The 24,808-nt window shown below is 34.0% G+C and overlaps 2 long non-coding RNA genes across 2 annotated transcripts; both read right to left on the minus strand.

The window, feature by feature from the left end:
* Nucleotides 1–5,503: 5,503 nt before the first annotated feature.
* On the minus strand, nt 5,504–7,017 carry LOC112416232 (uncharacterized). Its single transcript, XR_003006525.2, has 3 exons — nt 6,741–7,017; nt 6,016–6,450; nt 5,504–5,940 (listed from the first exon to the last, which is right to left on the minus strand). It is a non-coding gene; the product is annotated as an uncharacterized lncRNA (long non-coding RNA).
* Nucleotides 7,018–12,042: 5,025 nt separating this feature from the next.
* Nucleotides 12,043–14,378, minus strand: LOC25497885 (uncharacterized). Its single transcript, XR_003006922.2, has 3 exons — nt 14,193–14,378; nt 12,447–12,543; nt 12,043–12,361 (listed from the first exon to the last, which is right to left on the minus strand). It is a non-coding gene; the product is annotated as an uncharacterized lncRNA (long non-coding RNA).
* Nucleotides 14,379–24,808: the final 10,430 nt, after the last annotated feature.

Here is a 24,808-nt window from a genome sequence, read left to right on the forward strand (position 1 = left end):
GAACTAGGTTGCTTCTGAACAACCTTCTGAGCAACATTCTGATCTAAGTTTCTGAACTTCAGAATTAGTTCATGGATTTAATGTCCTTTGATTTTATGCATCTTGGTATGATTCAGACCTTGTTCCTGTCTTAGTGAAAACACTCAAGAGCACAAGTTAAATACCAAGGAATTAATCAAAGTCCATTTAATCCTTAATCATTAAAGTTTATTATCTTTAAAATTAATTAGGGATTTTGCCTCAACAATATTAACCCTTTTATGATATGATGGTGGTTGTTTTAATTTATGTTGGAAATTGTTTCTTTATTGACACTTAAACTAATCAACACATACTTATATCATTGCTTTTTTTAATGTATTAAAGGATGTTCCATTACTTTTATTTTGGGAGTTGTACTGTCAGCTGTATATATTGGTTTCTACTAATTTAATCTATAGTCTTATAATTGTTATTTCCTTTTAATTTCCTCTGAGCCCCATAACCTTCCACAATTTCTGCTCTAATATCATCAACAGTGTATAACTAACTGCGAATCCAGTGCAACTGCTGCCCATGGACACTAACAGTGAAGCTGATGTGAAATCCAAAAGAAAGATGCTGATTAAAGCCATGTCTGCCCAACAAAGATTGCGTGCCACATGTATTACAAGGCTTATGAGCTGGATTCAACTCATAGAAATAATTGTTTGAACCATTATTTAAGAACCAAAAATAATAAGTGTAAGAAAAAATTAAAGTTTATGGGAAATGGAAAGAGTTTAACTCATCCGACAACACAATACTAATATTGTTATGTTGAACATCCTGATCGCGGTTTGAATCTTAAATCTTGTAATTATGTGTAAATTTTAGATGGTACTTGCATTCTCGTCTACATATAAAAAAAATTAAAAACCAACTTGTAATGAACTATAAAAATGAGTGAAAATAAGACCTTAAGATTTGATTTTGGGTAAGAATACAAACAAATTTGTACAAAATAAAACTTTGAAATTTATACATATGTTGATCATAGAATTACTCTTATTCCTCTCCCTCATTCTCGACAATGTTAAATACCTCAGCTCAAAGATACTTCTATCTTTGTTTACATTGTGTTTCTTCAAGTACTTTGTCAAATATTTTAAATATATCATGTCAAAGTTACTACCCAAATGACATAGACTCCAGCCTGAAAGTGGCATTCTCTATCTGCTACCTATTTTCGACAACATCCATTTCCAAGAGATTGAACACAATCTAGCAGTCCAACCACATTAGAAATATTGTCCATAAAAATTATATTATTTCTAGCAATATATAGAGACCAAACAACCTCTCCCAACAACAACAAACTGAGCTTTTTGTTTATTTGAAGTTCTGGCACGTTAGACTTAAGATGTTCTATGCGATGTTCCAACATCAATTATCGAAAAATAGATGTTGAATAAAAAGATCAGAACATTAAGCTAACAGATAACAAGGATAACAAAAATAACAGATAGTAAAGAAAATGGCACAGTGAGTTTGTTAACCCAGTTCGGTGCAACGTCACCTACTTTGGGGGTTACCAAACTAGGAAGGAAATCCACTCTTGTAGTCCTTATTCAATAGCTCTTAGCAAACTCCTCGTTTGCACTATATGACCTAGGACCTACCCGTACTGACTTCAGCCTAGGAACTCCTAGATCGAAGATCCCACCTCACTCCCTTACAACTGATCACAACCCCTGTGATTCTCAAAATACAAAAACAATCAAATGAAGTTACCTTCAAACAAAAACTAATCACCGTACTTCACAGCTTTGGTGCACTTTACAAACTACCTAACTCTTTGCTTAAAAGCTTCAGAGTAGTGCACAATTTACAACTCAAACACAGTCCTAAACATGCTTCAAGATGATACACGAAAGGCTCACAAATAACAGACTCAAAACCCTAGATGATCTATTCTTCAAAATGACGGCTTGAATAATTCTTTAGGTCTTCCAGTTTTGTTTAAATACTGAAGCAATACGGGTCAGTAAACTTGTTGGGCTTTAGAACAATCCGGTGATCCATTTCACGAACAACAGAACCAGAAAAGGAAACTCCTAATATGTAGGCACATTATTAGGAACATCCTGATCAACTCCAAAACTTTCCTAAGTAGATAACACAATCTTAGGAAATCACAAACGATCTGATCCTGTCCTAAAAACACGCAGCTTGACCAACAAGAATAAAAGCGTGGATTCCTTTAATAAAAAAGCGTGTGCGTAAAACAAGGCAAGGTGCAGGTCAACTGAACCATGCCAGGATGTTCAACATCTCACATGAATATTTGTTTTAGGCAAAAGTGAAGCCAATATACAAATATCCAACATTTTTCACACCCCACAAAGACACATTATGGTGCAGCAAATGTACCATAAGATCTACATAAGTTACAATAGACACTCCAATCCACTGATAAACCTTTAACCAAACCACAACACTTCATTGATAGCCGAAGAATAGATGTTTCTCGCTCTAATTATTGTCGGAACAGAACACAAAGGATGAATTATGATCTGCAGGCCTAATGTTTTTGAGAATTGCTGTTCACACATTAGATAAGGCTGCGAAACACGAGTAAAATACGTTTTTTCCCCCTCTGCCGAGGAATTAAAAATCCGGCTGCAGTTAACTGCCGAGGTTTTCCTCGACAGTTAACTGCCGCCGGTTTCATTTTTCCTCGGTAGTTAACTGTCGAGGCTTCCTGAAGCAATAAATGGCAGAACCTCTTGAGGCAGAACCTGTTACATGTGTTTTTTACACATTGTAAACACATTGTTTCAATGTCAAATCATAAAGTCAATCAAAGAAAATTACCAACATAATTGAAATTGAAAATATGATACGAAAACGAACAATTGTCATAAAAATATGTCATCGAAATACCAACAAAGTAACAAATGTCATGAAAATATAACGGAACGAACAAAATGTCATAAAAATATACACCAAGTCCTAAAAATCTATCATAAACATAAAATACTATTGGTTCTGCTGATGCTGCTGGTGAAGATCGGCGCGATCTGCTCCCTAACATGGGTCCTGACCTGAAACCACTGCTGAGGGCTCATGACCTCCTTCTGGCCTAACTGTGCATCAGCGGCACTAACCATGTCATAGGTGTCAGGCGAGCTTTTCGCCTCATACCGCTCTCACCATTGTGCAATGATCTGATCTTCATTTGCTGGCCTCGGAAGATCTCCTGGAAGAGGTGGCAAAATCTGAGGGTGAGACACCCTAGTGTACCATAACACATAACCATCTGCCATGTCTGCTCACCCAATCGGCCGCCTTAAGCGTGTGAGTGCGGAAGTCAACGAATGCCTGCACAATCTGAGGCGGTGGCAGCTCTACAACATCCGTCGGATGTCTAGGGACGGTCTTGACGTATACGTACTGCCTCAAAACCCTCTCGGGAAAGTGATGGTAGACCCTACGAACACCGCACATAATCCAGCCTGAATACCAGAAAACCTCCTCAAAATCCTGGATCTCCCTGTGCTCTTCGTACGACCTCCAACATACGTCATCAAACTGAATACGATCAAGCAGTGACCGATATGTGACCCCCTCTTCATGACTCTTCATGACCGATACGTCACTCTAATTTTTATTTAATTATTTTTAATTGTGTGGTGTCATTTATGTGATTTTTGGTGATTTATGTAGTGTATATTTATTTATTATATGATTATTTTATTAAATAATTAAAATAATACAAGAATAGGATTAATTATTATTTTTGGGGGTTATGAAATAATTAACATAATTAGTAGGGAGTTAATTGCTAATTAGGGAGTGGGAGGTTACACTTTGGGAATTGAGAAAAGGAAAGAAAAATAGAGAAAACTGTTTTACGTGAAAACAGTCTAGTTTGGGAGAAAAACCAAGAACAAGGGAGAGGAGCTTAGGAACCATTTTCTGCTGTGTTTATTCTGCAATTCCAAGGTAAGGGTGAGGTTTACCGCAATTATATAGATTCTGAATGTTGATTTTGTTCTAACAGGTTTATGTGAGGATTGAGAGAAATTAGGTTTTTGTTGATTAAGGAGTTTTGGGTGTAGGAATCATGGAATTGAGGGTAGAAATGGGTTCTGGGTGCATAAAACCTTTCATTGCATATCTGTAAACTAATTTGGGGAGTGAATTGAGGAAAAATGGGATTTTTGGGAAAAAACTGCATTCTGCCCGTACAGGAGTTCATCGCTCGCCTCGCGAGTAGCCATTGCTCGCCATAGCGAGGGAACAACTTCATCGCTCGCCTCGCGAGTGATACAGCTCGCCATGGCGAGTAGCCTTGTGAAAATCTGGATTTTGAAAAAGTTGTTATAAGCCGTATTTTGGGTAGTTTCGTGTACCTAGATGATTTTTAAGAGGACTAGAGCAAGTTTTAAGTTTAAAAGATGATTGGGGGAGCTTAGAATTGAGGTTTGAGTGAGAAAAATGTCTTTTTTCCCGAGAGCACCATATTTCTGTTCGCCTCGAGTTCGCCTCCAACTCGCCATGGCGAGTACCTGTTTTCTGAGCTCGCCATAGCGAGTAGATGAGCTCGCGAGGCGAGCTGCCCAGTATTTGGTTGGTTAATTTCTGTTGTTGTTTGGATGGTGTATTTTGTTGAATTATTGCATGGCTTGTATGCTGATATATATTTCCCTGGATGCTTTAGCTGGTTTTGATGAATGGATGCTGACTGATGTGTGTTGTATATAAATAAAATTCCCTTAAAGGTGTAAGTTGGTTGGTGAATCATATATATGTATATGTCTAGGTTGGTTGGTATGTAGATATACTCTATGGGGATTAGTTGCATAAACATAACAGTGGGAGAGCTTCGGCTCTGGAATGCTTAGTCGTTCAAAGTGGTGGAGTACTAGTTACTCAAAGTGGTGTAGTGGTGAGGACTTATGTCCTGTTGAGAATGCTTTAACCATTCGACAGCGGTGTGGGTCACGGCCCTGATTTTTGGTACCACATGCATGGGTGTTTAGAGGAGTCTTAGTGGAGTGGTGATAAGTTGTATATATTGTTGAGAGGTGTATGAATTAATATTGTGATGAGATGCGAAAATGATGTTATGTAAATAATAATAATGTTGATGATTTATGATAGGGTGTTAGATTCAATTGATGTATTCTTTATCTATATTTTGTTGTGAATCTCACCCCTTCTGCTTGAAAATGTTGCCCTTCCTATGGGTAACTTGCAGGTGATCCTGAGTAGTTGGTGGTGGCTCAATGTGTCTAGGACTCTGATGCGTGGGATGGGATTTATAGTTTAAGTTTCTACCTATGTATCAAATTTTGGAACAAGTTAACGTAGTCCATGTTTATTGTTGAATTTTATGTTGCGGCTTAATGCCAAGATTATTTTGGATAATGGAGTTTAATTTAAAGAATATTCCGCTGCAGTTTAATGAAGGATGTTGTTAAATAGTTTTAATCTATTTAAGAATTTATATTTTGTAGTGTGACATGCCGTTTAAGGTGGAACTCTGATTTTATAATTATAATTAAATTGATTTTGGGAAACGGGGTGTTACATGTGAGTGCGGAAGTCAACGAATGCCTGCACAATCTGAGGCGGTGGCAGCTCTACAACATCCGTCGGATGTCTAGGGACGGTCTTGACGTATACGTACTGCCTCAAAACCCTCTCGGGAAAGTGATGGTAGACCCTACGAACACCGCACATAATCCAGCCTGAATACCAGAAAACCTCCTCAAAATCCTGGATCTCCCTGTGCTCTTCGTACGACCTCCAACATACGTCATCAAACTGAATACGATCAAGCAGTGACCGATATGTGACCCCCTCTTCATGACCCTTCTAAAGCTTTCACCTCGCTGCAACCGGATAGTTTTCCATGTAGTCGATGTTGTGATCAACACTGTAAAAGCCATGAAAATGCGCCAAAAACCATGTCTGCACAAACCAAACAAATCACATTTATAAAAAAAATAAAATAAAAGTTAAGGTTCACATTTATAAGTTTCTTACAGTGAGCAGTGACACGCTTCCCCCAAGAGCTCTATCTCCAGGCCTACACGCCTCTGTACCACAAATTTTCTCCGCCTCCTGCTGCGACACACCCAAGTGCCTCATCAGTAGTGTCGCTCCCTCATGTCTCAGCATCTTCTTCCCATGGCTCAACATCCGCCCCTCAATCTGAAGATGCATAAGACATGCGACATCATCCAAAGTCACAGTCATCTCCCCCAAGGGCATGTGAAAAGTGTTGGTCTCGAGATGCTACCTCTCGCATAGAGTCATCAGTAGGGCATGAGGTATAATTGTGTAGCACAGGTAAACGAAATCATGTAATCCGCTCTCCCTAAGCGGATCCCGAAACCAATCCTGATTCCCATTTGGGCGTTCGAGACTCAAGATCTTAGCCTCATTATTAATCGGTTTTACAACACGCAGCTTACGAACCTGAAATAATAGAAAAATAAACATAGTTTAGACAATTTATACATTAAAAAATGTAAACATTTAACTAAACAAAATAAAACTTAACAAATGCAAAAATAAAACATAACACAAGTAAACCTTAAACAAAATAAATTTAAATCATAATTAAACATAAATATAACAATAAAAGTTGAAATAAAGAAAATAATTAAAAATAAAACATATAAAAGTTGATATAATAATTAAACAAACACACATATAAAGAAAATAACTAAACATAAAGAAAAAACATTTAAAAAAATTACACTTACGTTCTCTGAATTATACCAAAGCGGCAATGCCACATGATTTGTATAAGAGTGCAACAAAGATTGGTCTTCCGGTCCTCTAGAAAAGGGAGGGTCCACAGGTAACACCTCCGGGGGAGCAACAGCTGAAGTAGCAATAATCGTCGCAAGAAAGGGGGGGGGGGGGGGTTTGAATTGTGACCCTTTTTAAAATTATTCCTGAAACTTTAAATCAAGTATATGTACTCAAGAATGTTCTTGGTTAAGATATTAGTTTAAACAAATAATATATAATCTGAAGAATGATTATATAAGCAGAATGAGAAAAATTAAGTTTTAATTTGATTTTAACTTTAGTCTAATTAATTAGTTATTTGTTTAATCTTGGACCAGAATATTCTGGAAGCAGTTGTTTGATTAAAATAATAATTTAATAAGGACCAGAGAACTCTAGATTATAAAAATAAATAACAAAGAGTAAGGAAGAGAAAATAAACGCAGGAGAGTTATCCTGGTTCACCAAATCCGGCTACTTCCAGTCCCCACACTTCGTGTGAGATTATCCACTATAGTATTCAGTTGGCAGAAACTTCTAACCAACACTATAACGTCTTGATCACACCCGATCAGTTTGTAACCTCTGTATTATCAACCTCAGCAGGCTTCTTACAATTCTTTGCACTAGCAAAAGAAAGGTTGGAATTTTCTATCTCAAACTATTCAGCCCAATAGACTTGAGAACTAAGATCACTCTTTGTATGGTGATTGGTTTTGTGTTGATATTGATTTCTCAACACATGAAACTTTTACAAACACAAACTCAAAGAGATAATGATACAATAAATATAGTGAAAGCTTATGGAGTTTGAATGTGTTTGTTGAAGAGCTTGATTGAGAGAATGATTGAGAGATTGATTGCTTTTGAGAGATAATTGCTTTTGTATTTCAAAACTCTTGCTCTTAACCTTCAACGACCTCTTCTATTTATAGAGCACGGATAGCCTTTGAGGACAGGTCACAAAAGAGCTGTTTGAATCCATTTCAAACTGAAAAATGCGCTCCAAAAGTTGCTTGGGGAACAAGTGTGCAAGCTGTCTTCAGAGAACGTTCTCAAGAATGTTTTTTCAGTGATCCAACCAAAACTTGGGCATGAAGCAACACGTTTTTGCAAGGTGTGTATGAGCTGTTTGCCTTTCTTCAGAAACTTGGAGGCCACTTAAGATGATGTAGTTGTGATGTCATTGTATGATGTCATAGGATGATTCCTTTGATGATGTCATGTGAAAATATTTATTTGAAGAAACTTTCCTTAATGGATCTTTTTCCATTTATTCCTTAGTGGGTCGAAAATCACATGGGCCCTAATCAGATTTTATTCCTTTGTAGTCTTGTGGCTCATGTGCACATATTTGTCTATGATTGTACTAATTTATTTTTTGCCTTTAAGAGCTTTAAAAGAGTCTTTATCCTAAAGATCTTTTATTCCCACTTTTAGTGAGACAAAGAGAATCAATTTCCATTGATGCAGATATTGAATGTGTAGAAAAGTTCTCATTTGTCTATTTCTTGCTTTTGATATTTTGATGGAAACACTTCATGATCACTTTGTGAGGCAAGAACGTTCTCAGGATCATTCTTATGAAACATGCTCACAAAATTCATTAGTAGATAACATGATAAAATTTGTTTGTTATCTTTAAAACATCAAAAGAGGATTTTTCTTTCAACAACAGCTTCAATGTCCTCATCATCTGCTATATGTTGCTACTCTGGTATATGATCTTGGTCATACCCACCATCGGTTACATCGTGGTGTACCTGATCCTGATAATTCAGGTACTCCACCTGCTGACTCAGATCAACCACATACATTTTTCCCCCTCGGCATTTAACTGTCGAGGAATTAAAAATCATGCTGCAGTTAACTGCCGAGGTTTTCCATGATGTTGATCCGAGCCAGCAGGTGGAGTACCTGAATTATCAGGATCAGGTACACCACGATGTTACGGATGGTGGATATGACCAGCATCATATACTAGAGTAGCAACATATAGCAGATGATAATGACATTATAGCAGCTGCTGCCCCGGAGGTATTACCTGTGGACCCTCCCTTTCCTGGAGGACCGGAAGACCTATATTTGCTGCACTCTTATGCCAATCATGTGGCATTGCAGCTTTGGTATAATTCAGAGAATGTAAGTGTAATGTTTTTAAATGTTTTTTCTTTATGTTTAATTATTTTCTTTATATGTGTGTTTATTTAATTATTATATCAACTTTTATGTGTTTTTTTTTAATTCTTTTCTTTATATTTTCTTTATTTCAACTTTTATTGTTTTCTTTATGTTTAATTATGATTTAAATTTATTGTTATGTGATTTATTTAAGTTTTAAGGTTTAGATGTGTTAAGTTTTATTTTGTTTAGTTAAATGTTTACCTTGTTTAATGTATAAATTGTCTAAACTATGTTTATTTTTCTATTATTTCAGGTTCGTAAGCTGCGTGTTATAAAACCGATTAATCATGATGCTAAGATCTTGAGTCTTGGACGAACGAGAATCAAGATTGGTTTTGGGATCCGCTTAGGGAGAGCGAATTACATGAGTTGGTTTATCTGGGCTACGCCACTGTGCCTCATGCCCGGCTGATGACTTTATGCGAGATGTGGCATCCCGAGACCAGCACTTTTCACATGCCCTTGGGGGAGATGACTGTGACTTTGGATGATGTCGCATGTCTTATGCATCTTTAGATTGAGGGGCGGATGTTGAACTATGGGAAGAAGATGCTGAGACATGAGGGAGCGGCACTATTGATGAGGCACTTAAGTGTGTCGCAGCAGGAGGCGAAAAAAATTTGTGGTACGGTGGGAACATTAGTTACCCGAAGCTGAGGGAGTTATATACGAGGTACTTTGGTAGGGCTAACGTATTGGCGGATACGGAGGATCCAGAGGAGATGGAGGAGCTGCAGAGGGTTAGGACATTTTGTGTGAAGTGTTGTTATCTTCTCTATCTTGTAGGATGCTTGTTGTTTGGTGATAAAAGCAACAAACGCATCGAATTGGTCTATTTAATGGAACCCCAATTTGAAAATACCCAAATTACAAAAAAAGGAACCAAACCCACAATAAATCTATACGCGAACAACAATTACCTTGATTTGTACAAATAACATACAAAGATACCAAAAGCCACTCCAATCACAAACATTCAACCTGAAAGAGAATGAGGGATGATGAAACAAAAGGGTACAAATTAGAACTAAATAAACTCGCACTTCAAGTCTAATTCCTAACTATGGCAGAAATGTACAAATTGCATATGTTTGCAAAAGTTTCTTTCTTCAAATGACGGTGAATTTCTTCAATATCCTTAATAGAAAGCACCCCTCTCTAAAATATTGAAAAATAACACATTTTTGGTCTATGATCAAGTTGTCAATAAGCAACCCTAAACAAAACCTTGGAGACAGCAAGTAAAGTTGGAACTGAAAATCCAAACATAATCATTTTCTCAACATCATTAATTTTCTGAAAAATGATACTAAAAAATAGACTATTATGAATGCTGAGATTCAACAACCTTAAGTTAAATTACACTGAACCAAGATACAACTAATAAAATTGATGCAAGTACCAAATAACAAAAATAGGAGAAGGCTTACCTAATTCCATATCCAGTTCTTGATATTCGACATCCCCCTCTTCAATAATAACTGAACGATATTCCAATGCCCTGACAACTTTAGCATACCAAGAAATGTAAATATTACCTGTGAAAAAATTGAACCATGTCGGCGTAACCTTCACTGCTGCAATCATCCTTCTTCTCTGCTTTCCGCCGACCATCATCAGCTTTTGTCTCTGTTATCCGCAGCCGTCAACGAATTTCGTAAATTTGAAATCTTGTTCGTTTTTTTCATCTGGGTTTTGATTGCACTTGAATTAGCGGCGATGGTTATAGCGAAGAAAACAACACCGGCAACATTAATTTATCTCCATCGGAGTTGACGGATCCAGCGGCGGCGGTGATGAAAGAAGAGCTCATTGAAACGAAAAACGTACAACAACCTAACTCCGATGCCGGTTCCGACGATGATGACGGTGGCGGTGGCGATGATGTCATAAAATGACTATCATACAAATGAGGAATGAAGTGGTCGTCGGTGGAAGAGAGAAAGATCATGATGGTGGTAGATGTACAGAAACGAACCAGAAGGAATGGTTGTGTGTTCATCTGTTTTCACAGCATTTTTTTATTTCAAAAAATTAGGAGGAGATGAAGACTGAACTATTGGAAGGAGATGATTTTGTCTGGTGAAGCGTGTATTCTCTACTAGTCTGGCACCCGTGCGTATACGCACGGGCGGATTTAATGGTTATTTTTCAAGCCAATTTATGAAACGCATGATTGATTTCAAGTTATGCAAAGGCAATAAAATAAAGGTTTAAATATTTTTACAAAGTGCATAGACCAATGCCAAACAAAAAAAGTATAGGGATCAATGTCAAAATCTGATGAAAGTGCAGGGACCAATGACACATTTAAATCTAAAATAAATTACATAAGCTAAAGAGAAACGATTAGATGACTGAATTAAAAAAGGAGGATGATAACCGTATTAGGTTTATTAAAAAAAAATGGTGAACAATAACATGTATAAGAATCATAAACTTACATTTTTTTATTATCATTATAACCAAACATAGTTAGTGATGACCATAGCCATCCTTTTATTTGTTTATGAATTAAACATGCTTTAATAAAAAAACTTAAAACTAATGAAGGCAAATACATTTTTTTCTTATCACGATAGGCAAATAAGTAAGTATAGCGTAATTTTTTTTTCATCAATTCAACATGCTTTAAAAAAAATCTTTAAACTAAAGACAGTGTCTACTTTTTGTGCTTATTTTTTATGAAACAAATTAAAATAGTCTCAGTGGCTATAAAAATGCTTTCATGATGGTGTATCATCCTTATACATATATTTAATTTTTCTCTATAAGCTGGTAGTAAAAAGTACCACAAACAGAAAAATGTTAATTTTCCCATTCAACAAAGATTTCCCACTCTTTCAATTTTCCAAACCTAACAACTCAAAATGAACATATTATATCCCTCCTAATATTCAAGCCAACCATGGAGCTCAAATAAAGTTACATGTGATATGAATCTACATGTGAAGAAAAACTGAAAATTGTTCAGAAGCAGTCTTGCAATATTATCAACATTCTCATGTTATGCTCCACACTACTTCTTCCAAATAAAGTTAGATTGCAATTAACCAATGCAAGAATGTCTTTTTCAGATTGCAAGTATTTACAAACCAAATCATAGATTGGGATTATTTTCTTGTGCAAACTTGTTGTAAGGAACATAGGGTTCTTAACGACAATGTTCACAAGGTCAGAGCTAGAAGCACCTTTGAAGAGCAAATAAACTTATACAATACCAAACAAAAAAAACACAGTAAAAGGATGAAAATAACATTGAACTTTAGGTTTATAACCTTCCATTAGATCCAAGATTACATAACATGTTCATAGGACATTAGAACACTCTTAAAAACTAAACCACATCAAACATAACACCAACAACTGGTACTCCATCAACAGTTTCACCAATAAGCTTTTTCATCTACATCATTACACATAAATCATTAGACAAAATCTACAAATCTACAAATATAAGCACCCATCAACCAGCTTCAAAATAAACAAACCTGTGATCAGTTAGCTCTATAACAATCATTCTAGTAACCTTCCCATCCCTGACGTACTCCCTCTCAGTAGACATGCCACTCAACACACCAATCACATCTAAAAACAACACCAAGTTTTTATCAATACAAACAGAATGTGAGATCCAATGTAAATTACGATAGAAACAATGAAAAAATAAACCAACCAACTAAAAAATTGTAGTCCTTAGTGCTACTGGTTATCTCAGAAATTTTGGTGAAACTGAAACCATGAACAGGAATCAAACTGCTTGCATGAGCCTGAACCTTAGTCTTCACTTGGAACATCAACTTATATTTATTAGAGTAAATTACACTCCCCTCCCCTCAAAGATGCTTGAATTACACTCCCCTCCCCTCTTATGTTAAAATATACACTCTCCTCCTTTGAAAAGTAAAATTTATACTCCCCCCCTATAAGATGCTTGCTACAACCTCCTCCCTGAATAATTAATTATGGATTACACTTTAATCTATTTTAACATAGATAAATATTTTTATAATATATATTAATATTGAATCACCATTTAAAAAATATAAATTTGTTTCTTTATAATCTAAATGTCAATGACATTAAATTTAAATATTTTGTTATTAATTTTATAATTTAGAGTATAAAATTCACTTTTAAATAACCATATTTAACCGACTTTAGTAATTTTTCATATATTTTAATTTTATTTTGGGTTTTTTCATATTTTATAATAGGGCAAATTCTATGGTACACCCAACATTTTGAGTGTACCGGTACACCAAACATTAAATTAATAATTAAATTGATTGTTTTTTGAAGAAAAAATAATTATTTTCTATCATTGACAATTATAATAATTAAATCTTATTTACCAAAAGCGTCGATGAAATAAAATTTACTTTTTTTGAATTTTTATTGCTCATAATGAAGAATATTGATTATTTTTTATGAGAAAATGTTAAAAATTTAATATAATTCATATAAACAATGAAATGGTGTTTTTTTCTCATGAGATGGTGTTTTCTAAAATATAAATAATGACAAATAACAACTTATTTCATAAAATAATCATTAATTTATAAATTTATAAAGCGGAGTATCGGTACACCTCAATTTGCGAGGTGTACCGTAGAAGCTCCCTTATAATAGAGTTTAAAATTATATGTTAATGAGATTGTGAATAAAAAAAATAGAGAAAGATATGTATTTAAAATTTGATTATATTAAAATAAAATGAACCCGCACTACTATTTTTCTTTGAAGTGAGTTAAATTATTTTTTTGCTATATTATTAAAAATTTTAAAAAAAAATTGTTGAGGGACTAAATAGTAGATTTTAAGAGGGGAGGGAAATGTAATTCAAGCTTCTTTCAAGGGAGGGGAGTGAAATATTTTCTAATATGTTTTGAATAAGAGGGGAGAAAAGTGTATATATTAACATAAAAGGGGAGGGGAGTGTAATTTAACCATCTTTGAGGGGAGGGGGTATAATTTACTCTATTTATTATTAGTAGTTTTATAAGATCCATAATTAGGTATCACCGTAAAATTCGATAACTTGTACACATTCCCTTCACTAATTTTTTTCTGAAACATGTACAAAAGTTGTTTTCGTATGCTAGCATGAATCTTGTCCCCCTGGACAACGCAGTAGTTCAAAATAATTTTACATGGTCATATTTAAATTCCAAACACAAATACATTTGAAGAAAAAAATTATAAACAAAAGCCATTTGAAAACTTGAAAAACTTACACATTCATCCACCAAAACCAACTCCACAAACACGAACAAGAAATTTCCAAGCATCCCTCCCAGGAACAACTTCAGCAAACTTGTTAAATGTGTTATCCATTGCCATGAGAAAAGAAAAACAATACACCTCTAAACAGAACAAACTGGAAATATGAGGAAGGAATGGAAGTGAGCAATGGAACAAAGATGCAAAACGCTTATTTATATTGAGAAGCAAGCTATCCCACTTGCAAATATAAACAGTAACTCTCACTGATTGAGCCGAATACAAACAAAACGTTTGCCCCAAGAAAAATATTATAACTATAAATCCTCTATAAAAAAATAAATACAACCAAGATCCAACGTTCCCGGCAACAGCATGCCAACTAAGGGGTGAAATAACATGTTTGCCTAAGATCCTAGAAACCTAGAAAGATATCCATAGCATGTCCCAATTCAAACATAGCCGCAAAAATACTGAGAATTAAAAAAAAATCAACGCGGAAACCCATACACAAATAAGAAAACCCTAACATTAAAATAATACAATCTATTGTGACCAACAGCCTATATAGGCCTAAACCTATGTTAACCGGGGCGGCAAGGAAATACAACCCAATGAGCCATTCATACGCCAAATTCAGCAAATAGTATATTTTAATCACGTTTCAACAGTTGGAATTTGGAATGGCTGTTGTTAAGATTATTGATACTGATTGGGAGGAGAGGATATCTCAAACTTGATTGGTCAATTGTGTGGTGGAATACACGAGCAGTGTGCACCTAAATTTTTAGGTTTACTCCACTATTATTTTCAATTACTACGATTGGGTTTATTGTGTGCAGTACATTTTCATCCGTGCTCCGCTCGGGGTTTATTGTAAAAGAATTGATATACGAAAAATAAAATGCAATATATAAATGGTAATGGTGAAAAAAATAATACATGATAATTCATAGAAGATAAAATAAAAGATTTCATAAAATGTATGAAATCTGAAAATATTATAAAACAAAATTCGGTAAAAGAAATATAAAATTTTTAGTACATTGACATGTAGTTTCATCACACATTGCGAAATACTTCCTCATATGCGACATTAGACGTTACATTGGTATCTTCACCATTTTCATCAGTGATCAATATATTTAGTCCTTCTCTGGATGTAACTCTTGAAACAGCAACATACAACTGTCCGTGAGAAAATACAGGTGTTGGTAGATATACACCAACATGTTTAAGCGACTGCCCTTGAATTTTGTTAATTGTCATTGCAAATGATACAGTCAAAGGAAATTGTCTTCGTTGAAACCTAAATGGAATCCTGACATCTGAAGGCGATATAGATAGCCTGGATACAAAAACTTGATCACCAACATTATTTTCGGAAATGACCCTCCCCTCAATGACGTATCTTCCCAACTTAGTGATAACCAGTCTGGTTCCATTGCATAATCCATATCGTGTATCTATATTTCTCAACAACATAACTGGCACACCAACCTTTAACATGTTGAGGAATTCGGGTGTATGAACATCGTCAATATGATCACCGTTTAAGTTACGATGAATAGGTGAATCATAACTCAAATAAACCTTCTCCTCACCTATTTTGAAAGTAACTAATGTCACTCATGCTCTCCAAGATGTTAGGATACGTGCTTTCAACAATAGCAGCAAGAGGATCTCTTGCACTTTCTATGAGCAAATCTGACGGAATAGCAATGGTCTTGTCCACTTCATTGTCTTCCTTTTTCGTCCATCGCCTATACTTAAAACCCATTCTGAAAATTGTCTTTTTGCTTCAATGTCTAATACCGACGCACCAGACAAAAGCCTCATGTTCTTAGTCAAGGTAAGAACCTCACAATAACTCCATAGTTTTGAAGAATTGATAGTAGCATGAATGATTTCTGGTCTTGTGCCTTTAGGAATTACAGGTAATATCTTCCTAAAATCTCCACCAAATACAACGACTTTACCTCCAAAAGGGATGTATTTGTTTCTCTTGCCCACCTCCTTCATAACGTCTCTGAAAGAACGATAAAGTGCTTCAAAGCAAAATTTGTGCATCATCGGAGCCTCGTCCTATATTACTGATCTTACTTGGACTACCAACTGAGCCAACGGGGTATTAGGTTTGACATTACACGTGGAGCATTCATCGATAATAAAGGGAAGGCCAAATCTCAAATGTGCGGTTCTACCTCCTGGTATTAATAATGCAGCTATACCACTTGAAGCAACTGTTAAAACTATTTCCCCTCTTGACCGTATCGCAACCGACAATGCCCTCCAAAGAAACGTCTTGCCTGTTCCGCCATATCCATATAGAAAAAAATAGACCAGGGAGTTTACTATCAACATGTGTCATAATCTTTTCGTATACTCCTCGTTGCTCGGCTGTCATGGTTGCCATAAGTTTTTTATGCTCTTCTGTTAATTCTCTCCTGTTATAATTCATCTCATCGTGTATGTTCTGCAAATCAGGGATCAATGAGGGGTCTGCTGTAGGCATTGGAGGATAGTCAGAAAGAGTTTTGCCAGCCCTTCTTAGAAGCATTTCAATGTCAGCCATTGCATATAATTTGAGCTGGTCATCTGTCAAGATCAAATATGCAAAGTATATGATAAATAGAATCACATACTCATGGTTATTTTCCAATCAACAAAATCGGAAGAATTATATAAGTATAATAAATCTGTCATGCAGCAGCGGTAACTTAATTCATAAAACATTGAATGAATAAGAATGATAAATAAAATATGAACTTACAACTTGATAGAATGTCTTCAATCATGAGGTCCAACGTTTTACTCCATACAACTTCAGGTCTGGACAACTGACCTGAAACCATCAGCATTGCAAACATTCGCCGAATAAAAGATCATGTACCCCAACGACCGATTTCATTTAATGCTTCAATAAACTCCTTATCGTCCTCTAATAGACCCATAACATAGCAAGCATCTTTGAATGTGTTACATTTTACACCATCAACAGTCTTTATGTCGTCGAAAGATGTCGGGCATCTGACATAATTTAGTAAAGTCCTCAGATAAAATCTCTCCCCCGAACCTGGATGCGCAAAGTGAACCCTTCCAATAGAAAATCCTCTTTGTCTGGGAGTCCACCGATGCTCGGTTTCGTTCCATGTAAAATTGGTAGGAAACTCGCTATAAGTTAATTTTCTTGCATCCGGATACAATTTATTTGCCTCCATCCAAGCCAAAAACTTTGTCATATGAGCAGAAGGCTTATTAAGCATGTCTTCTAATGATTGAGTATCCTCGTACAGAATCGACTGCTCTCCTTCGAGATGGTAATTCAGCCTTTCGCCACTCGGCTCCCTATAGTGTATGTCAAAAGCATATATCCTCCATGCAGCTTCACACACCGACAAATATCGACAATCATAATACATTTTTATCTCATCGAAACATTTAGAGTGGTTGCCCTGGTTTTGACCATTAAAATAATTAACAGTCACACGATCATGTCCCTTGTTTACATACTTGAACAAATACTTTATCGACCTTGTTTGGTTGCACCATTCAACATTAATATGAGCATTGTATTTCAGGAGCAACTCCTTATTGTACGACACAACATACCTAAGCAATAACTCTAGCTAGAAACTAAATACCTCGTAATAATTCAAACACAACAACAATGAAATTTAATTGAAAATTGGATGAATAGTAATGTAATACCAGCAAACCAAAAAAATAAAACAAATTAAAAATAGGGTAAAGTAATAGTAGCAAGCAAAAGTAATAGGAAGGATAATATATTGCAAACCAAATAATATACTGCAGAATGATAGTTTTCGTAAAAAACAAAAAAAGATTAAGAAGTTAGGAAGGAAAATGACAAATTACATCTTCTGTGTCGTACTCAACTATGTATGTTTGGTACTTCAATTGAAGTTTGGTGACAGTCTCGTCCATCTCAGTAACAGGATGGGTCATCAAATGACCTACCAAATCAATGGAAAACAACATGTTACAAAAAGTATGACAATTGTATAATTCAAAAAACACTAATAACAACAATCCAAAAAATGGAAGAAAAAAATCAGAATGGAATCAAAGTTACCAGTTAAGAAGTGGTATGAGAGGTAAGTTGTAAGGTCACGTCTTTCCATTTGCAAAGCTCTAAATATCAAAATATATGATTCTTGTGTTGTGTGTGAAATTTACCACGATTTAGGTTTTTTTTTTATAGAGAAACACGTTTAGGGCTTTGTATATATAACCAAGTTTAGGGTAGCCGAGCTTGCATGAAGATTAGGAAATTCTGTTTGTAAACGTATTAAACAAGTGTAGAAAATATTGTCAAAAAAAAAAAACGGCAACAAGATAGGAATGAAATAAAAGGATGCAATTGGTTTAAAAAAAAAAAAGTGTGCGAAGTACAAAAAATTGTCAAAAAAAAAAAAATTTAAGCCCTAAACGTTAAGATTGGTGTAGAAGAATATTTCAAGCCATAAAAATATTACAAAAAAAGTGTACGGAGTGTACTTAATAAAATTGGTGTAGAAAATTGTACAAAAAAAAAAAATTGGTGTAGAAAATATTTCCATAAAAAAAAAGGCAAGTGGATATGAATGAAATTGGTACAATGTTTTTTTTTTTATATGAAATTTGTTAGGTTAAATAATTACAAACCTAATAAAGCAAATGAGCGGGAAAAAATTAGGTTAAGTTGTTGCAGACGTAACAAAATTAATAAATAAGGATAAACGTTAAGATTGATGCAGAAAAATATTTCAAGCCATAAAAATATTACAAAAAAAAGTGTACGTGATAAAATTGGTGTAGATAATTGTACCAAAAAAAAATTGGTGTAGAAAATATTTCCATAAAAAAAAAAGGCAAGAGGATATGAATGAAATTGGTGCGATGCATTTTTTAGACGGAATTTGTTAGGTTAAATAATTGCAAACCTAACAAAGCAAATGAGTGGAAAAAAATTAGGTTAAGTTGCTGCAGACATAACAAAATTAATAAATGAGGGTAAACGTTAAGATTGGTGTAGAAAATATTTCCATAAAAAAAAAGGCAAGAGGATAGGAATGAAATTGGTGCTATGCATTTTTTTATATGGAATTTGTTAGGTTAAATAATTGCAAACCTAATAAAGCAAATGAGCGGAAAAAAATTAGATTAAGTTGCTGCAGACGTAACAAAATTAATAAATAAGGATAAGGATTTCAAACAACCAAATACTTTGAGGCGAAATTATTTTAGGGTTAACTCATCCTTTATTATAAAGCTAGACTTGGCTAGCAAACATGTTTGCCCTAATTCGTCCTAATCCTTATCCTTATTTATTAATTTTGTTACGTCTGCAGCAATTTAACCTAATTTTTTTCCGCTCATTTGCTTTATTAGGTTTGCAATTACTAGAACTTTTACCCGTGCTACCGCTCGGGTCATAAACAATGGAGAAACTAATATATTGCAATATTATCCTTTACATAGATAAGAAAATAATTCAACATAAACAATATTTTAGGTCATACAACAGTTGCTCACACATTTTGAAATATCTCTTTATACACTACATTTGAAGTGGTTTTGATACAATCGTCATTGGCATCCGTTCTATCGTATGGGTCTAATAGCTTTGAAGTGCTATTGGTTTTTAACGATTTTCTCGTTCTACTTTTTGGGTTCTATTTATAAGCGGTAAACAATTTCTTTTTTTTCAATTTATGAATCTTGTTATTAATGCATTTAATTTAATACAAAATAAATCTTTTCCTAAATTTCACAAAGGGCCATGTCAACTACGGGTCATATACGTTGTAAAAGAACACATGAAAATAAGAGAGTTTTAAAGTTTTGTGCATAAAAGAATGCATTTGTATACCAGACAAAAAGATTGCATTTGTAGAATGCATTTGTAAAGAAAATGAATAACTATAATCTAAATAATAAATAGGTTGCAAAAAGGATATGGCAGGGAAAATTAAAGCTATATGTATCTTCAGCTTCCTCATGCTTGCCATGGACTAAGACAACTTCAGATCAACCATGTAAGTGGAAAAAAAATGAGACCTTGTTTACGGTATTACTCTGCTACTCACTCGTGCAAATTGCAGATGCTCCGTTTGAAAACTAAGCTTTGAATGCGGAATTGTCACAAATGCACCTAAGCAAATATTCTTGTTATAAAAATGAGGAAAGAGGGAGTGAAAATAGAAATGATAACAAAAGTAATTTGGAATAAATTAGAAGGAACATAGCAAGGTAATCATCAAATACAAAATACTACCTCCCTCCTTAATTATAGGGCCCTTTTGAAAAAATAACGGGAATTAAGATAGTGGATATTTGTATTAAATATGTTTGTAATTAGTATTGTTTTTACAATTTTATCCTTTAAGAGAGAGATGATTTATGTTTTCAATATGTTATTTATTGTTGATTGAAGAAAAAAATGTATAATTAATAAGGGCATGTATGTAAAGAAATAATTAATGTAGTTGGAAATAGCAAAGGGGTCTTATAAAAAGGGACAAAAAAAATTCTCAAAAGGGTCTTATAATTAGGGACGGATGGATGGAGTAGTAATGAAAAGATTTATGTTGAGACTTCAATATAACCAAAAGCAAAGTACACAACAAAGCAAAACAAACTAATGTTAATAAAGAACCAAATTAGTGAGTAAGCATAATTAATTAACCAAAAGCATATGAATGCAACTCACTTTAATTACATTTGACTTATTCACTTTATAAATCTACCTTTTGAGAAATCATGATTAATTGAATGAATATATTTGTAAAAACATTTCAATTCATTATAGTAAACTAAAACAAACATTCAATCTAAACATTTATTCAAAAACTATTACCTTCAAATAGGTTCACATAGCAATGAAAAATGGCTAGAAGATACATACAATACCTTTGTTTATTTTCTATCTTTTTTAATGGCTGGTCTGCATAAGAAGTTCCTCCATTTGAGTTACATTTTTCCACTCAACTTTAGATGTCTTTAAATTTAAATGAGACAACATTCCCAATAACTGGGCATATTAAGCACATACTCTAGTACCATAAGACAACCAATTCTTAACTATTCTAAATCATATCAGAGTTTAAATATGGATTGCATGCTTTTGGATCATTTAAGGATCACCCAACAATCATTGTTATATGACAGCACACAATCTAAAAAATATGTAAACCAAAAAGTAAGAAACATATATCCAGAATTCCAACTTATTACAGTTATGTAATTTACTCCATAAGACATCACTTAATGTGTTTACCATTAAATTACATCATCTTACATGTACTTGACAGTTAAGTAATTCCAATTAGTACTACTTACATGTACTTGACAGTTGACACTGCTAACACATATATTACATCATCTTGTTTAGAGGTTATTACACTACCCTCTTTTTCCTTTTGAAAATTATTTTGCAATAAAATGAAGCATTCAAATCATGATTCAATGAAGAATAATCATGGAGAGTGCAAACCACTGATATTCAATTGGATTTACCTTGTTAGTTGCAAGTGTTCTAAATTTGATCTTCATCTCATAAAGATAAGCATCATTAGTTCCCTCCTGAACAAAACTCAAAAGAAAACTGCACATAAGGACCACCAAATGTTGCAAATTACATAACCACTTTCAACTTGAAGAAAAACAGCTGCTCCACACCACCAATTCATTTGGATCATAAATTTGCTAAGTCAAATTGCCAATTAATCTGCACAAATTATTTAAAACAAACAATTAATCAGTAATTTTGCGTACCTTTTATTTGTTCAAACCGAAGCTTGTATTTGACCAGGACACTAAACCAAGGCAGCAGAACATAACTGCTGGCTCGTGAGAAGCGACCATGGTCTTACCGATGACAGAAGCTTCGAAGTCGGAGCGAGATACACCGTCAACAATGAATTCAATCTTGCTAATACAATTACCTGGATGCACTTGTATTGAATAATCATTCAACCGTGTTCTTCCTTTTTAGTGAACACGGATGGGCGTATTTGGATATGGATATAGATGTAGAAGCAGAACCCGAGAGGAAGAAGTGGAAGAATCACGATTTACAGAGAAAGGGGGAGTGGACGGTGGCGATGGGGAGAATGGGTGCGAGAGAAAGGCGGTGGAGATGGGGAATCATAGATGGAGAGAAAGGAGGGTTAGGTCAAAGCCATGGTTTCCAATGAGATGGATATGCAACATTGTATTATTAAAGAAAATTCGGTAATCATGGCAATAATTCGGGTATATATAACTAAGTTTACATGGAAATTAGCCGAGTTTGCATGGAAATTAAGATATTCTATTTGTAAACGTATTAAATAAGTATACAAAATATTGTAAAAAAAAAAGGCAACATGATAGGAATGAAATACAAAATTGGTTAAAAAAAAAAGGCATGAAGTACAAAATATTGTAAAAAAAAAAAAAGAAGTATAAAATAGAAGGCATCAAACGTGATCATTGATATGCTCATAGTTTCTAGAACAAAAAAGTATAAAATAGAAGCCATCAAACGTGATCATTGATATGCTCATAGTTTCTAGAACAAAAAAGTATAAAATAGAAGCCATCAAACGTGATCATTGATATGCTTATGGTTTCTGGAACAAACGTGCAACATCAAATAAGTGTAGAAAATTCAAAAAAAAAAGAAGGCAAGAGGATAGGAATGAAATTGGTGTGATGCATTTTTTAGATGGAATTTGTTAGGTTAAATAATTGCAAACCTAATAAAGCAAATGAGCGGGAAAAAATTAGGTTAAATTGTTGCAGACCTAACAAAATTAATAAATAAGGATATTTTCAAATTTCATACATTTTATGAAGTGTTTTATTTTGTCTACTATGAATTATCACGTGTTATTTTTTCACCGTTATCTATCATATATTGCATTTTATTATTCGTATGTCAATCCCTTTACAATAAATCCGAGCGAAGCACGGGTCAGAAATCTAGTTTGCCCTAATATGGGATATCCCTAGCATTTCCCACTCCTAAACATGTACTTATTGCTAATCTAATCTCAACCGTTGATTCAAACTCTATTTTCAAACTCCTCATTTTCTCTCATATAACTTAGTTAATTCTAATTGAAAACGAATAACACACTTTTAATGCAATTGAAGACGTAGTTAATGCTAGCATTTTTCCCTCCTAACATGTACTTATGGCTAATCTAATCTCAACCGTTGATTCAAACTTTATTTTCACACTTGATCACACCCGTTGATTCAAACTCTATTTTCAAACTCCTCATTTTCTCTCATATAACTTAGTTAATGCTAATTGAAAACGAATAACACACTTTTAATGCAATTGAAAACATAGTTAATGCTAGGATTTTTCCCTCCTAAACATGTACTTATTGCTAATCTAATCTCACCCGTTAATTCAAACTCTATTTTCACACTTGATCACTCCCGTTGATTCAAACTCTATTTTCAAACTCCTCATTTTCTCTCATATAAATTAGTTAATGCTAATTGAAAACGAATAACACACTTTTAATGCAATTGAAGACGTAGTTAATGCTAATCAAGTCGGTCAACAACCCCCTACGTCTCAGCCGTAGATCTCATAACAAACATTTAAACCATATCCTCTCCTGATGTTAACTTGAGAAACTTTCTATATTAACGATTGCATACCCATTATCCTCTCCTACCATAATTTTTACATCAAAACAGTTTAGAGATTATTTTTGGGTTAACTCATTAGCATTAATTGCTGCTAAGGGATGTTAGCATGGACATTAATACACAATATATGCAGGAATTGGGGTTAGAATCTCAAACTTCCCACTTATTCACCTTAAAAAATGTGAATTTTTATCCGTTAGCGTACTTTACAATTTTTTATCTCGCCTATAGCACAAGTATACACATTAGTTTTACTTTTTTTTTTAAGCAACATTAGTGTTACACAATATGATCAGTCTTATCTTGTCTCAATCAAATCCTTGAAATTATTCTTCATCAAAAGTTAGTAACTTATTCTTCTAAACAAGGTTATAGTTTATTGGGTTAATATGTCTTTACCCCCTGTAATTTGGGCGAGTTCCGGTTTACCCCCTGTAAAAAAAGAAGTTTAGATTTCAACCATATAATATGAAGATTCTCCACAAAACACCCCTGACCCCACCCAGACGCTGACGTGGCACGCCAGTATGTAATTATTTTAATTTTAATTTTTTTTTAAAACCTGACACGTGTGTAATGGACACTGACGTGCCACGCCATTGTATAATTATTATAATTTTTATTTTTTTAAAACCTGAAAATTAATTTTCAAAAATAAGAAAAAAAAATCAATTTTTTTAAAAAAACAAAATTTTTTGGATATTTTTATAAAAATAAAAAAATTCAGAAAAAATTTAATATTTTTTACAAAAAACATTCAAAAATTAGCTTATGTTAATTTTTTTCGAATATTTTTAAAATTTTAATTTAATTTGGATTTTTTAAATTTTTTTCAAAAATTTCGAAATACAGTAAGTTTAGGAATTTTTTTATTTTATATATAATTTTTTGGGAAATATATATATATAGAAAACAACCCCTTTCAGCACTTTTGGACTGGCTGTTTCTTTTCAAAAATGACCTCAATTTTCAA

This window comes from Medicago truncatula, chromosome 7 (assembly GCF_003473485.1).
Source record: "Medicago truncatula cultivar Jemalong A17 chromosome 7, MtrunA17r5.0-ANR, whole genome shotgun sequence".
NCBI lineage: Eukaryota > Viridiplantae > Streptophyta > Magnoliopsida > Fabales > Fabaceae > Medicago > Medicago truncatula.